Raw genomic sequence first — 11,506 nt, forward strand, 5'->3', positions numbered from 1 at the left:
GAGCTCCTCTGAGGACAGTCAGTGACATGACTATGTACTCTGTAATGTGCTGCAGGAGATGCCAGTGCTATATAAATACATAATAATATGGTACGGCATTATACTATGCCTATGGTAGGATTATATAGTGAGCTCCTCTGAGGACAGTCAGTGACATGACTATGTACTCTGTACAGTGCTGCAGAAGGTGTCAGTGCTATATAAATACATAATAATAATATGGGAGGACATTACACTATGACTATGGTAGGATTAGATTGTGAGCTCCTCTGAGGACAGTCAGTGACATGACTATGTATTCTGTAAAGTGCTGCAGGAAATGTCAGTGCTATATAAATACATACTAATAATATGGTGGGACATTAGACTATGACTATGGTAGGATTAGATTGTGAGCTCCTCTGAGGACAGTCAGTGACATGACTATGTACTCTGTAATGTGCTGCAGAAGATGTCAGTGCTATATAAATATATAATAATAATATGGTAGGACAATAGACTATGACTATGGTAGGATTAGAGTGTGAGCTCCTCTGAGGACAGTCAGTGACATGACTACGTACTCTGTAATGTGCTGCAGAAGATGTCAGTGCCCTATAAATACATAATAATAATATGGTAGGACATTACACTATGACTATGGTAGGATATGATCGTTAGCACCTCTGAGAACAGTCAGTGACACGACTATGTACTCTGTAATGTGCTGCAGAAGATGTCAGTGCTATATAAATACATAATAATAATATGGTAGGACATTACACTATGACCATGGTAGGATTAGAGTGTGAGCTCCTCTGAGGACAGTCAGTGACATGACTATGTACTCTGTAATGTACTGCAGAAGATGCCAGTGCTATATAAATACATAATAATATGGTAGGACATTATACTATGACTATGGTAGGATTAGAGTGTGAGCTCCTCTGGGGACAGTCAGTGACATGACTATGTACTCTGTAATGTGCTGCAGAAGATGTCAGTGCTATATAAATACATAATAATAATATGGTAGGGCATTAGACTATGGCTATGGTAGGATTAGAGTGTGAGCTCCTCTGAGGACAGTCAGTGACATGACTATGTACTCTGTAATGTGCTGCAGAAGATGTCAGTGCTATATAAATACATAATAATAATATGGTAGGACATTAGACTAAGACTATGGTAGGATTAGATTGTGAGCTCCTCTGAGGACAGTCAGTGACATGACTATGTACTCTGTAATGTGCTGCAGGAGATGTCAGTGCTATATAAATACATAATAATAATATGGAAGGGCATTAGACTGTGACTATGGTAGGATTAGATTGTGAGCTCCTCTGTGGACAGTCAGTGACATGACTATGTACTCTGTAATGTGCTGCAGGAGATGTCAGTGCAAAATAAATACATAATAATAATATGGTAGGGCATTAGACTGTGACTGTGGTAGGATTAGATTGTGAGCTCCTCTGAGGACAGTCAGTGACATGACTATGTACTCTGTACTGTGCTGCAGAAGATGTTAGTGCTATATAAATAAATAATAATAATATGGTAGGGCATTAGACTATGATTATGGTAGGATTAGATTGTGAGCTCCTCTGAGGACAGTCAGTTACATGACTATGTACTCTGTAAAGTGCTGCAGAAGATGTCAGAGCTATATAAATGCATAATAATAATATGGTAGGACAGTAGACTATGACTATAGTAGGATTAGAGTGTGAGCTCCTCTGAGGACAGTCAGTGACATGACTATGTACTCTGTAAAGTTCTGCAGAAGATGTCAGTGCTATATAAATACATAATAATAATATGGTAGGACATTAGACGGCGACTATGGTAGGATTAGATTGTGAGCTCCTCTGAGGACAGTCAGTGACATGACTATGTACTCTGTAATGTGCTGCAGGAGATCTCAGTGCTATATAAATACATAATAACAATATGGTAGGACATTAGACTAGGACTATGGTAGGATTAGATTGTGAGCTCCTCTGAGGACAGTCAGTGACATGACTATGTACTCTGTACTGTGCTGCAGAAGATGTTAGTGCTATAAAAATAAATAACAATAATATGGTAGGACATTAGACTATGACTATGGTAGGATTCGAGTGTGAGCTCCTCTGAGGACAGTCAGTGATGTGACTATGTACTCTGTAAAGTGCTGCACAAGATTTCAGAGGCGTGGTCATGACATGTGGGTGGAGGGGATTGGGGGAGAATGGGGGGTGGGGGGGATTGGGGGGTGTTCGCAGTGTGCTATGCGTGCCGTGCCAAAAAATGTGAGTGGCCATGACATTGCATGGGCGGAGCGTAACCGTAACCCCAAAGCAGCAAACAGCCAACTATGACCATTAAATAATAAATGCAGCAACAGTTACCCCAGACACCAGAAAATAAACGCAATGTGGGCAACATTTCAGCAAAAAATAAACGCAATTTGGGCCACATTTCAGCAGAAAACAAACGCAATTCGGGCCACATTTCAGCAGAAAACAAACGCAATTTGAGCAACATTGCAGCAGAAAATGAACGCAATTTGGGCCACATTTCAGTAGAAAACAAACGCAATTTGAGCAACATTTCAGCAGAAAATAAAGCAATTCGGGCCACATTTCAGCAGAAAATAAACGCAATTTGGGCGACATTTCAGCAGATAATAAACGCAATTCGGGCAACATTTCAGCAGATAATAAACGCAATGTGAGCCACATTTCAGCAGAAAACAAACGCAATTTGAGCCACATTTCAGCAGAAAATAAACGCAATTTGAGCAACATTTCAGCAGAAAATAAACGCAATTCGGGCCACATTTCAGCAGAAAACAAACGCAATTCGGGCTACATTTCGGCAGAAAACAAACACAATTTGAGCCACATTTCAGCAACAAACAAACGCAATTTGGGCCACATTTCAGCAGATAAACACAATTCGGGCAACATTTCAGCAGGTAATAAACGCAATTTGGGTCACATTTCAGCAGATAATAAATGCAATTTGAGCCACAGTTCAGCAGAAAACAAACGCAAATTGGGCCACATTTCAGCAGATAATAAACGCAATTCGGGCAACATTTCAGCAGATAATAAACACAACGTGGGCCACACTTCAGCAGAAAACAAACGCAATTTGAGCCACAGTTCAGCAGAAAACAAACGCAATTTGGGACGCATTTCAGCAGATAATAAACGCAATTCAGGCCACATTTCAGCAGATAATAAATGCAATGTGGGCCACATTTCAGCAGAAATAAACGCAATTTGGGCCACATTTCAGCAGAAAACAAACGCACTTTGGGTAACATTTCAGCAGATAATAAACGCAATTCGGGCAACATTTCAGCAGATAATAAACACAACGTGGGCCACATTTCAGCAGAAAACAAACGCAATTTGAGCCACAGTTCAGCAGAAAACAAACGCAATTCGGGCCACATTTCAGCAGAAAATAAATGCAATTTGGGCCACATTTCAGCAGATAATAAACACAATTTGGGCCACATTTCAGCAGAAAACAAACGCAATTTGGGCCACATTTCAACAGAAAATAAACGCAATTCGGACAACATTTCAGCAGAAAACAAATGCAATTTGAGCCACATTTCAGCAGAAAACAAACGCAATTTGGGCCGCATTTCAGCAGATAATAAACGCAATTCAGGCCACATTTCAGCAGATAATAAATGCAATGTGGGCCACATTTCAGCAGAAAATAAACGCAATTTGGGCCACATTTCAGCAGAAAACAAACGCACTTTGGGTAACAATTCAGCAGATAATAAACGCAATTTGGGCCACATTTCAACAGAAAATAAACGCAATTCGGACAACATTTCAGCAGAAAACAAATGCAATTTGAGCCACATTTCAGCAGAAAACAAACGCAATTTGGGCCGCATTTCAGCAGATAATAAACGCAATTCAGGCCACATTTCAGCAGATAATAAATGCAATGTGGGCCACATTTCAGCAGAAAATAAACGCAATGTGGGCCACATTTCAGCAGAAAATAAACGCAATTTGAGCCACATTTCAGCAGAAAATACACGCAATTTGGGACACATTTCAGCAGATAATAAACGGAATTTGGGCAACATTTCAGCAAAAAAAAAAAAAAAAAGAATTTACTCACCTGACAGAAGTCTTCTCTTAGGGCTGGCCTCTGGCGCGCAGCTCCCCCGGAGATCTTGCTTCTCCAATCTCCCACGCTGGCAGTCAGGCAGAGCAGGGCTACGGGAAGATGGCACCAAAAGCACAGTACTGGAGACACAAACAGTCTCCAGTACCGGGCTTCGGACGCCATCTTCCCATGCTCCGCCCCTCCAGTCAGGCAAAGCAAATGGGCTGGGGCTGGGCTGAGACTGAGCCTGCACGCCTCTGGGTCCTAGTTTTCTCCTTCCTCGCTGCTCCTCAGTGCAGGCGGCAGAGCGAGCCTTCCCATCCGTCACCGTGACAACCAGCCTGGTCACGGTGACAACAAGCAGTCGCTGCGGTTGCGGCCAGTGTGGGCAGACAGTGACGTCACTGCGACGTCACGGAGCCGCCGAGGCCCCTAAAACCATGAGGCCCCAAGCGGCTGCTTGGCCTGCTTGGTGCCTGGCGGCACCCCTGACTATGTGCTCTGTAATGTGCTGCAGGAGATGTCAGTGCTATATAAATACATAATAATAATATGGTAGGATATTACACTATGACTATGGTAGGATTAGAGTGTGAGCTCCTCTGAGGACAGTCAGTGACATGACTATGTACTCTGTAAAGTGCTGCAGAAGATGTCAGTGCTATATAAATACATAATAATAATATGGTAGGATATTACACTATGACTATGGTAGGATTAGAGTGTGAGCTCCTCTGAGGACAGTCAGTGACATGACTATGTACTCTGTAATGTGCTGCAGGAGATGTCAGTGCTATATAAATACATAATAATAATATGGTAGGACATTAGACTATGACTATGGTAGGATTAGAGTGTGAGCGCCTCTGAGGACAGTAAGTGACATGGCTATGTACTCTGTAAAGTGCTGCAGGAGATGTCAGTGCTATATAAATACATAATAATAATATGGTAGGACATTAGACTATGACTATGGTAGGATTAGAGTGTGAGCGCCTCTGAGGACAGTAAGTGACATGACTATGTACTCTGTGTCACGGAACAGCCGTGAGGAACGCAGGCGAATCTGGAAGATTCGCGCAGTCGATTTTCTGGTCGCTTCTTGGCTAGATTTGCCCAGGCCTTGCAGCGAACAGAATGACATACCTTCTTTTAAAAGACAGTTTTTTTTCCTTTTACCAAAATGGAGGGAAGCCTTCAGCAGAGTGTCCCAGGCACCCAGCTGTGCTAAGGGCCCATCCATCAGATGAAGTCAGATAAGTAGCCTGACAGAACAAATTTATAGGAGAGAGAGTGAGACTCCCTGGCCCCGATCACAGCAGGGAAGTCGACACATAGCCTGCTGTCCTAGCTTCAAAGAGCCTTCACCTAGAACTGACCTGCTGTAACCCCTAGATGTATATACTAATCCATAAACTGCTGTATTTGTCATATTTCCTGTGTTGTCAGGCTGGCAGGCCCTCCAAACTCACAGAGCATGCTGGGCTTTGCCTGGCGCTGGTACTGAGAAAGTTTCAGAACATTCCGAGGAAAGGGCTGCCAGTTAGGCAGTTCGAAAGTGCCCTGATGATACCACAGGGGTCCTACCCCTAATGTTTGGTATCAGGGTGCTGGGTAAATCGGGACGGACCTGAAAATGTTAGTAAATCTGCCCTGACCTGTACGGTTCTGTGAGATGGAGCCCATATATGGTTAGATATGGATTTTTGCTCCCCAGGGGAAGGGGGAGGACTCATCTCATGTTCTTAGGGGGTGACCTCGCTCCCTCCTTCTGGATCAGGGGTATAAGAATGGCAGAGGACCCAAAATCAGTGTCCTCCATTTTGAAACATCATCCTGATTACATCCTTACCAGCTTTGCACATCTAGAGACTGAAATCCTTGCCCATTCTTCTTTGCAAAACAGCTCCAGCTCAGTCAGATTAGATGGACAGCGTTTGTGAACAGCAGTTTTCAGATCTTGCCACAGATTCTCGATCGGATTTAGATCTGGACTTTGACTGGACCATTGTAACACATAGATATGTTTTGTTTTAAACCATTCCATTGTTGCCCTGGCTTTATGTTTAGGGTCATTGTCCTGCTGGAAGGCGAACATCTGCCCCAGTCTCAAGTCTTTTGCAGTCTCCAAGAGGTTTTCTTCCAAGCTTGCCCTGTATTTGGCTCCATCCATCTTCCCATCAACTCTGACCAGCTTCCCTGTCCCTGCTGAAGAGATGCACCCCCAGAGCATGATGCTGCCACCACCATATTTGACAGTGGGGATGGGGTGTTCAGAGTTATGTGCAGTGTTCGTTTTCCGCCACACATAGCAATTTGGATTTTGGCCAAAAAGTTTCATTTTGGTCTCATCTGACCAGAGCACCTTCTTCCACATGGTTGCTGTGTTCCCCACATGGCTTGTGGCAAACTGCAAACGGGACTTCTTATGCTTTCTGTTAACAATGCCTTTCTTCTTGCCACTCTTCCATAAAGGCCAATTTTGTACAGTGCATGACTACTAGTTGTCCTATGGACAGATTCCCCCACCTGAGCTGTAGATCTCTGCAGCTCGTCCAGAGTCACCATGGGCCTCTTGACTGCATTTTTGGTCAGCGCTCTCCTTGTTTGGCCTGTGAGTTTAGGTGGATAGCCTTGTCTTGGTAGGTTTACAGTTGTGCCATACGCCTTTCATTTCTGAATGATCGCTTGAACAGTGCTCCGTGGGATGTTCAAGGCTTTTGGAAATCTTTTTGTAGCCTAAGCCTGCTTTACATTTCTCAATAACTTGATCCCTGACCTGTCTGGTGTGTTCTTTGGACTTCATGGTGTTGTTGCTCCCAATATTCTCTTAGACAACCTCTGAGGCCCTCACAGAGCAGCTGTATTTGTACTGACATTAGATTACACACAGGTGCACTCTATTTAGTCATTAGAACTCATCAGGCAATGTCTATGGGCAACTGACTGCACTCAGATCAAAGGGGGCCGAATAATTACGCACACCCCACTTTGCAGTTATTTATTTGTAAAAAATGTTTGGAATCATGTATGATTTTCGTTCCACTTCTCATGTGTACACCACTTTGTATTGGTCTTTCATGTGGAATTCCAATAAAACTGATTCATGTTTGTGGCAGTAATATGACAAAACATGGAAAACTTCAAGAGGGCCGAATACTTTTGCAACCCACCGTATTTCCACGAACTCTAAGTATTTTCTCCTTTTTATTTTCATAATGCCTCCAAATTTTTTGAATCACTCTCCACAGAGAAAATTTACATTTTAACCTCCTTAGCGGCAACCCACGACTCAAGCTTGGGGCGGAAAACCACGGCTCACCTTCCCCGTGGTCCAGACAACGGCAGAAATGTCTCCTTCCTGTCTTCAGAGGCTCTGGATCCCCATGGTGAGATCGCTGTCTGTCATCATGGTGACAGCCAGGGATCTCACTATAGGGTTACAGCGCCACCTGGAGAACAGAGGGAGAACTGTAGCGCTGGATCCTAGGAAGGTGAGTAATGTGGTGGGGCTGCTGCAGGCTCTCTGGGAATGATTTTTACTTGCTTTTAGGGTTTAAAAGCCAATGAAAAAACTGTATGGCTTTTACTGCCAGGGGGGTTAATAATTGGGCCACTGCAGAGGAGCCACCAGCAAAATTACGACAAAAGTTCCCTCTTCTTTCATTAGCTGATAGACAGCGCCTTTTTGCTTTCTAAAGCCCCAATAATATAACCCCATGCAACCCAGCTTTATTTTCACATGGCAAACCTTTCATGACTAATGGTCTTCAACCCTCAAAATCCCTTGAAAGTGATTCAGAACACCAAAATACAAATCCCACCAATAGGAAATGCCTCTTCTACACTTCAGCACAGCAGCTTGACTCACATCTGCTCTTCCATTATAACTAACTGTACTTTACAGACATTTCCCAGGGATGTAGACCGATCAAGCATCATGCTTAGCGCTATGTGACATCATGATAAGAGACTCCATATGGTACATCACACATTTATTCATTTGTATTAAAATGTAAACACCAGCCACATGTTTCCCCAGCTGATACGATTAGCTTCATCAGAATCAGATCATCAGAATCAGATCATCAGCAGATCATCAGCACGCGCCTTAGCTCCGGGGTTCAAGTTTGCATCATTGTTTGTTTTTATTTTATTTTATTTCTTTTTAACTACTTCCATACCAGCAATCTCTGGCCCCTTAAAGGGGTACTACAGCGGAAAACTGTAAAATTTAAAATATGTGCAAAACGTATGGGCAGCAAGTTAGTATAACATGATCACTTACAAGGCAGTACTGTGAACAGGCCCATAGGATTGTATGGGCAGTGAGTTAGAATAACATGATCAGTTACAACGCAGTACTGTGAACAGGCCCATAGGATTGTATGGGCAGCGAGTTAGAATAATGTGATCAGTTACAGTGCAGTACTGTGAACAGGCCCATAGGATTGTATGGGCAGTGAGTTAGAATAACATGATCAGTTACAACGCAGTACTGTGAACAGGCCCATAGGATTGTATGGGCAGCGAGTTAGAATAATGTGATCAGTTACAGTTCAGTACTGTGAACAGGCCCATAGCATTGTATGGGCAGTGAGTTAGAATAATGTGATCAGTTACAGTTCAGTACTGTGAACAGGCCCATAGGATTGTATGGGCAGCGAGTTAGAATAATGTGATCAGTTACAGTTCAGTACTGTGAACAGGCCCATAGTATTGTATGGGCAGCGAGTTAGAATAACTTGATCAGTTACAGTGCAGTACTGTGAACAGGCCCATAGGATTGTATGGGCAGTGAGTTAGAATAACTTGATCAGTTACAACGCAGTACTGTGAACAGGCTCATAGGATTGTATGGGCAGTGAGTTAGAATAACATGATCAGTTACAGCGCAGTACTGTGACCAGGCCCATAGCATTGTATGGGCAGCGAGTTAGAATAATGTGATCAGTTACAGCGCAGTACTGTGACCAGGCCCATAGGATTGTATGGGCAGTGAGTTAGAATAACATGATCAGTTACAGCGCAGTACTGTGACCAGGCCCATAGCATTGTATGGGCAGTGAGTTAGAATAATGTGATCAGTTACAGCGCAGTACTGTGACCAGGCTCATAGCATTGTATGGGCAGTGAGTTAGAATAATGTGATCAGTTACATTGTAGTACTGTAAACAGGCCCATAGCATTGTATGGGCAGTGAGTTAGAATAATGTGATCAGTTACAGCGCAGTGCTGTGAACAGGCCCATAGTATTGTATGGGCAGTGAGTTAGAATAACATGATCAGTTACAACGCAGTACTGTGAACAGGCCCATAGGATTGTATGGCAGTAAGTTAGAATAATATGATCAGTTACAACGCAGTACTGTGAACAGGCCCATAGGATTGTATGGGCAGTAAGTTAGAATAATGTGATCAGTTACAGCGCAGTACTGTGAACAGGCCCATAGGATTGTATGGGCAGTAAGTTAGAATAATGTGATCAGTTACAGCGCAGTACTGTGAACAGGCCCATAGGATTGTATGGGCAGTAAGTTAGAATAATGTGATCAGTTACAGCGCAGTACTGTGAACAGGCCCATTGTATGGGCAGTGAGTTAGAATAATGTGATCAGTTATAGCACAGTACTGTGAACAGGCCCATAGGATTGTATGGGCAGTACGTTGACATGCAGAAATATTCTGAGCACTGTGAAGAACTTTAGACATTGTAGCTCAGCAGAAGCCGACAAACGGATTTTTATTGTAGCAGTAAAGATAATGCATATAAGTAAAGACACCATATATAACTACAAGCAGCATCTTTAGACGGAATATCAGGGAAATCTTCAATGACTAAAGACCTCATGAACGAGGAAGCTGTTTACTACAATGAGCTTTCACATAACAGTCCCTTCTTCTGCTTTCTAGGTAAAGGTGGCCACACACCATACAATTTTTAAAATGTCGATTCAATTCAAGAATTACAATTGAATGTTCTGATTGATTATAACATTTGAAAAATCTGACGTATGTACCACACAGATGTGTTGCATTTTTATCCCAATTGTGAAAAAAAAGATTAAAAATGCTGAAAAACTTGCTTGGCTCTATACATCAAGGAATTGACACCCTTCACCATTCAATCTTTATAAAAATTGATCAGAAAAATCCATCACTCCCAATCAACTTATATTGTAAAAACAAAAAAAAACAAAAAAAAAAAAACGCTCAAATGAAAAAAAAAGAAGCTTCTGATTTTTCTGTACAGCCGATCGTCTTTATCAAATTGCTCGATTATTTATGTGTGTTTGGCCACCTTTATGAAGATTTCCATATTATGCAATGTTCCACTCATCTGTTAATAAAAATAAGAGCAATAATATAGTTTTCAAGCTGGCCCTGGTGATAGTCTGTTTTAAAGGGAACCTTAAAGGATACCCGAAGTGAAATGTGACATAATGAGATAGACATGGGTATGTACAGTGCCTAGCACACAATTAACTATGCTGTGTTCCTTTTTTTCTTTCTCTGCCTGAAAGAGTTAAATATAAGGTATGTAAGTGGCTGACTCAGTCCTGAATCAGACAGGAAGTGACTACAGTGTGACCCTCACTGATAAGAAATTCCCCTTTTTTTTACCTCTTTCTTTCTCTCAGAAGCCATTTTCTGCTAGGAAAGTGTTTTATAGTTGAAATTTCTTATCAGTGAGGGTCACACTGTAGTCACTTCCTGTCTGATTCAGGACTGAGTCAGCCACTTGCATACCTTATATTTAACTCTTTCAGGCAGAAAAAGAAAAAAAGGAACACAGCATAGTTATTTGTGTGCTAGGCACTGTACATACACATGTCTATCTCATTATGTCACATTTCAGTTCGGGTATCCTTTAACTGAGAGGGATATGGATGTTTCCTTTAGGCTGGTTTCACAGTGGTGAGGTTGTTAAAGTCCCACGTTACAGCAGCCAGTAACTCAGCCTAACTCACAGCACTGTAAAATCAATGTGCTGTTCACAGTGCCCACGTTGTGTTACATAGTAACGCAGCACGTTTAAACAAAGTGCTGCATGCTGTACGTTATACTGGGCTAAGCAGCGTTAGACTGTTTGCACATGCTCAGTAATGTTGGAGGAGGAGGTCTCCCCTCCTCCTCTGTGGCCAGCCACATGGCTAATTAATATTCACTGCACTGAGGAGACTGGTGGTGGGACTGTAGTGTTGTCCGGATCATGAACGAATCATTCATTTGATCCGGATCTTTTTTGTGAGTCGAGTCATCCGGATCATCACAATGAAAGATTTGGTTCACAGTGGATGTCTGTCTGGAAGAAACAGGAACATACAGGATGTACAGTGCAGGGAAAGTCCTGTCCTGCTAGTCATTTCACCCAGTCTGCTTCCCTAGTAAAATT

Source organism: Hyperolius riggenbachi, chromosome 2, assembly GCF_040937935.1.
Source record: "Hyperolius riggenbachi isolate aHypRig1 chromosome 2, aHypRig1.pri, whole genome shotgun sequence".
Lineage (NCBI taxonomy): Eukaryota > Metazoa > Chordata > Amphibia > Anura > Hyperoliidae > Hyperolius > Hyperolius riggenbachi.